The 6,031-nt window shown below is 32.8% G+C and overlaps 1 long non-coding RNA gene across 3 annotated transcripts; it reads right to left on the minus strand.

Moving 5' to 3' along the window:
* Positions 1–1,946: 1,946 nt before the first annotated feature.
* LOC145069224 (uncharacterized) lies at positions 1,947–5,303 on the minus strand. Of its 3 annotated transcripts, none has more exons than XR_013689374.1 (9): positions 5,012–5,303; positions 4,553–4,665; positions 3,642–4,126; positions 3,369–3,529; positions 2,989–3,302; positions 2,606–2,674; positions 2,414–2,524; positions 2,232–2,338; positions 1,947–2,128 (listed from the first exon to the last, which is right to left on the minus strand). It is a non-coding gene; the product is annotated as an uncharacterized LOC145069224 (long non-coding RNA). The 3 variants fall into 3 exon arrangements; XR_013689373.1 differs by having other exon boundaries at positions 1,949–2,128; positions 2,989–3,288; positions 5,112–5,303; XR_013689372.1 differs by having other exon boundaries at positions 1,949–2,128; positions 2,989–3,288.
* Positions 5,304–6,031: the final 728 nt, after the last annotated feature.

Genomic DNA, 6,031 nt, shown 5'->3' on the forward strand with positions numbered 1-6,031 from the left:
CAAGTTATACATGTAATTTCATTTTATCCAAAGCATATACCCTAGCTAGCATACAATTGAAGATATACAACATAAAAACTAGTTAGATATATACCTCTTAGTTGTAGCTTGTAGTTCTTGGCCTTTTAAGAGCTTAGTATCTCAAGTGCGATACCTCTAATGTATCACAAAACACCAAAAGCAAAAGGAGACTTATTAGAGAGAGGTTAGGAGGCACCAAAATCAGCTAGATTTTCTTCTTAGAACACTTAGGCCAATTTTAGAAAGCTAGGGGTTCAATTTATAGTGTGGAATCCTTAGGGTTTCATACATAAAACCCTAAAGCCTTTGGTATCCCAATGATCCATATGATAGGCCCTTTGGACTAACTCTTCATGGACTTTCACATAGATTTAGCCCATCCCTAATCAACATGGATCATTAGCCCAAACTATATATATTGCTAATTTACCTAATCAGTCCCTCTAAATTTAATCTGTGTCTTCTGATCACTAATATAATTCCAACTTAATTCTTGACAAATACTAATTAAATAATATGATTTCTCAATTAATATATTATTCTTATAATATATTAGTAAATCACAAATAACCTCTTTCTCAAATATCCATGCTATCAAATTGCACTTTTGAATGCAACCCAAAAGGACCATGCTACTATCGGGTCAAGTATATACCAATTATAGTTATGAGATTAGACACCTAATCCAACAAATTTGTGTACCTTTGACTCATGCATATTGCTCCAAACTCACCACCAAACCAATAACCTCTTCTAACATATTATCTGAGAGTTTACAAAAAATTTTATACTAGCAACCAATTAAACTAATAGGCCTAAAGACCCTAATAGACATAGTATCACGGACCTTCGGGATCACAATGAAAAATGAAGAATTACATACATTAGGAATGAGCAATGAATATAAAAATGATGAACAAAAGTTATCACGTCCTCTGAAATAAGATCCCAATGATGCTTCAAGAGACCAAAAGTAAACCCATCTAGACCCGGAGCCTTATCTGATCCACAATCCCATACAGTTCTTTTAATCTCATCACTAGAAAAATGAGCCTGAAGAGACCAGGCCTAAGCATCAAAAAAGGTATAAAAAAACAAGAATTGGTAGAAGTGAGCCTGCCATTTTTCCTTGAAAAAGACTCCTATACAAATGTTGGAATTCATTTATCAATGTTCTCATATCAACCACCCACTCGCTATCAATCATAACACCTTTTATAGCTAACTGCCTCCTCTTCCAATTAATTACACCATGAAAAAATCCTGAATTTTCATCACCCTCAATACTCCATTGAACTTTCACCTTGTGGGCTAAGACAACCCTCGAAACATGCTTCAACTCTAATAACTCTTTGAGGACCAAAACTCTACGTTCATGAAGCTCAGCAATGCCATCATTAAACATAAGAGAAGCATTAATCACCTTAATCTCCTCCTTCAAAACTCTTGACTTGCCAATCAAAAGATCATGGATACACTACAAAAAATATGTCATTTAGTGGCACCCAAAATGTGCCACTAAAGGCTTCTTAGAGAATCCGTGGCACACATAATAAGTGCCACTAGAAACGCTCCCACTAAAACCCTTTAGTGACACTTTTAGCTTTCGTCGCTGCAGTTTTTTAGGCTTTTAGTGATATTTTTTTATTTGTCATAGTAGAATACAAGTTTTTTGTGGCACATATTTTGTGCCATTGAATCATGATTCAATTCAAAAGTTCATGCTACTTTTAGCTACACACTTTAAGACTTTAGTGTCACTTTTTTATTTGTTGTAATACAAGAAATATTTTGTGGTACATTTTACGCTTATAAATACTCATAGAATTTTATAATTTAGGCTACTTATATATACATAATTATTATCTATAATATAAAATAAATAAAAAACTGATAAACTGTAGCATATAGAAAATAATAAAAAATTCATTGTTTTTCATCAATATTTTTACCTTTTTGAATTAAATAAGTCTAAATATGGAACCGGAAAAAAAAGTTAAAAAAAAGAAACTTGAAGCTTAATTGCAGATGAATTTCTATCACATGCTTGATGCTAGGTTGATTATATTATGTTATGTCATACTTCATAATCAATAGTAGCAATTTCCTATCAAAAACAAACAAAGGCAGTTTAAAATATAGTTAAATAAACATATTTAGAAAATAAATAATATAGCTTATGTATGCATTCATCAAGAATCAGACCCCACCTCATTGAGTTTATTCTCAGCCTGGAGTTTCACCTTTTTAACTCTTTAGAGTGGTTACATTTTAGACTCTCTTCCTTCTTCTCATTCTCCACCGTAATTTTATTAATCTGTAAAATGAGAATGAATAACATGTAGTTACTATTAATATTACCCTTGAACTGAATCGCATTCCACATGCATACCAAATCAGTGTATTCTCTCTAAATCTTCAACAATTCCTACTTTGCTTTCTCTTTGCAATCTGAAAGCTTTTGTTCACTTTTCTTTTCCATATCTACAACTACTTTTTCAGCCTGAGAATAAATCAAAATAATTAAGTACAATTCAAAGATCAAATACATCAATGAATAAAAGATATATGTCAAATGACCAACCTTTTCTTTCTCAAGATTGATGCATTCCTGTTTCCCTATTTCATACTTCTTTCGAATAACATTTATAGCCTAATATATACAATCCATTGTTAGTTTGCTTTATCAACTATTAAGTTTGTTGACATAGACACATGACAATTGACCTTACCTGATCATTTCTTTGAGAGTTAAAAAATGAAAATCCACCAATCATTAAGAAGGTTGACTTTTCAGGTTAATTAAACTAATTATAAGTTTCATCATATTCACGAGTAATTTACATTATTGGAAACTTTCGATCAATCAACTAGACCTTATATTGAAATACCAATATGTTGGTATCCGTTTTCTAATAGAATTCAAACTTTTTTAAGAAAATATTAAAAGAAGCCAAACTTTTTTACCTGGTCTTGGCTTCTAGGCCACCTGATTGGGATCTTATATCCTTGAGGAAGAGGGACAAGGCATATAGGGGATTCAACAGGACAATGACATTCTCTGTGTTCATAGTTGAGTGTAGTCTGATTTTTTCTAAGGGTTCCAATATTGTCAAGACATGGAATAAAATCTAGACATGTGGTCACATTACATGTCTTCTATTTGTATCCATCTTGGCTCTTCAACACATCTGGTTGTCTTAATTCTTTCTTAGTTGCTGACCCAGCTGCTTGTGTTGAAAAAACTCCATCTTCAGTTCGAGATTCCTTCAAAAAGGTAACTAGAATTCTATGAAAAAATTACAATGAACTTTAATAAGTTGTGTTTATTTTATCAGGAAGCATACCTTGCCTATAACTCTATTCTTCAACACTTTGTAGAACTTCGTTCTTTAGCACTTTGTGCATGACCACATTGACCTCCTTTAGTTGGGATATTAGTTATTATAACTCAGAACTTTGATCATTTATCTCATTATCAGTTGTGGTGATACATAGCCTCTTACACCTACCCACAACACAAAAGAGATGTTATCAAGAAAAATTAGGACATTCATCACTTTGTCAAAATTCATGTCATAAAAGCCTAAGATCTCTAATGATGAAAAAGTAGGATTTACCTGTAAGTGGCTTGTAACGAGTTAGATAGTAAGTATTATTATACCCATAGCCATTAATATACCCTTTGGTATTACCCTTGAAAACCACAACAAAACAATGGTAATTAGTGTTCATCAAAACTAAATGAATACAAGATATATGAAGAGGTTTAGTCAACTAAATGAAGATTGTAATATAGTCTAAATAGGATTTTCTACTCTAGTTTCCTTTTTTGTATAAATATAGTTGTTGACCTCTCTTTAATTCTAGGAAAAGAAGAGTGTCTTGACAAGATCAAAGTTTATGACAATATAAGTCATCTATGATAATATAAGTCATCACATCCTTGTAACCAAAGAAAGTAGGTAGCTTGCATGGTTTGGTTGGGTCATCTTTGGTGAAATCCCTCTATGGAGAGCAACACGTTTCTTTGGATAAAAGTCCATAGGAACCATGTGGAAGGTGCTCAAACTTCCTATGAGACATCCTTCTATTCCTACTACACCTTCAAAATTAACAAAAAAAGAAAAACAAAGTTACAATAGTGGTAATAGTGATGAATAAAGGGCATATACACATTGTTCTTTTCACTAAAGAATTTCATCGAACACTTGGTGTTCGACTAGTGTTCGAATAACAAACTATGAAAAAATAAAAACTTTGAACATTGGTAGAGGATGCAAATGTAATAAGAAACGAACTAAAACTAAAATATAGATGAAATCCACAATACACTTCAGCCTAAATGCGATTTTGACCATCTCTAGGCTTCACGAGTACTGGAGGGGAGGGTTTAGGGCCGAGGGACGCGAAGCAATGCCAATTCTCAGCCTTCGTTAGTGACAAAGAATGGGGTTGGGAATCAATTACCAGTGATAGAAGAGGAATGATAATAAGAGAAGATAAAGAATAAAATCTTACAATTGATTACCTTGTAGGAACCGCCTTTGAGATCTTGAACATGTGATCGGTTAGTATTCTTACGTTTATAGGTCTCGATTATTAGTTCTCGAAGGGAGCTACTTGAAGTAATAGAGAAGATACCTGATACAAACACATAATATATATATATTGTCATACCACAAAAGGTAAACCACTGATTATACACTCGTTAACATATTAATGGCTTTTACTTAATACATGATTCATGTTTACTATGTAGTTAAAGTTATAAAGAAAGCTCATACTAGTCGATCCTGATGAGTTTTATCCCAAGGTAACTACGACCTTAGCATGTTTGATAGACAAAAGTTTCAAATTCTATAACTCATGAGATTCATCTTCAACTAGAAAGATGAAGATTGCAATTAATGATCAAAAATTCTACTAAGATGTTGAGGTTTATAAAAAAAAATACTACTATCAGGAATTGACTAAAGGCACGACTTACTTCTATGAAATTATTGCACTCGAAGGCAATGTTCGGATACACAAACTGAAAAATAACAAATAGAGCCAAATTCGGTGGTTGGAGTGAAGAAAATATTTACTAATTGAATTCGAGTGGAGAAAAGAGGCAGATTCATTGATCAGAGTCTAAATCTCCGGTGCACAATGTTTTAGTGTAGCAACAGTCGTGTTGTGATGTTGGAGGTGGAAGCAGTGAGCGGCAATGGCGGCTTCGTGGTGTTGAGAGAAAAGAGAGAGACGAGATTGGGGAAAAAGATTGTTTAGATATTAGAATCTTCTCTCTAACGCCTACGAAGTAAAAGGAGAAAATGATTGCTTTTTCAATATAAAAAGTAGTAACTTAATTTTTTTGTGGCACCAAAACAAATCTATAAAATCACACAATAAAACCTTTTAAAGGTATATAAAAAATATATGACACAAAATATAGAGGTTTTAGTTGGATTTTAAAATTTTATGCCATTGAAAAATATTAATATTAGTGACATAAATTGTTAAGTGTCATTAGATCTATTAATCTTATAGTGGCATATAAAATATGCCACTAAAAACATACTATAGTGGCATAAAAAAGACATGCCACTAAATGTTATTTTTTTGTAGTGATAGAAGAATTCCAAATCCTAAGATTAGATTTAAGAAGTTGAAGTTTCTTCATAAAAGTAATCCAAGGATTATCCACCTGCTTCCCTTCTAGAGCAGAAGACCAAGAATGACGAACAATGTCATCAAAAGTATCCATCATGAACCACGAATGAAAAAACCGAAAAGTAGTCGGGTCGTCATCCACACAATGCTCCAACAACAGAATAGGACAATGATCAGGGATTTATTTATCAAGAACCGTCCTGGTAATATTGGGAAAAAACCTCATAATACCCTCGGAGACCAGAAATCGATCAAATTTACTAAATTTAGACCCCTACTTGTCACTCCAAGCAAAATGAGGACCCCCATAGGAACATCATTCGTATCTCTAAAGTCAATGAAATCATTAAAA

Source organism: Lactuca serriola, chromosome 8 (assembly GCF_051521515.1).
Source record: "Lactuca serriola cultivar US96UC23 chromosome 8, Lser_US96UC23_V15, whole genome shotgun sequence".
NCBI classification, from domain to species: Eukaryota; Viridiplantae; Streptophyta; class Magnoliopsida; order Asterales; family Asteraceae; genus Lactuca; species Lactuca serriola.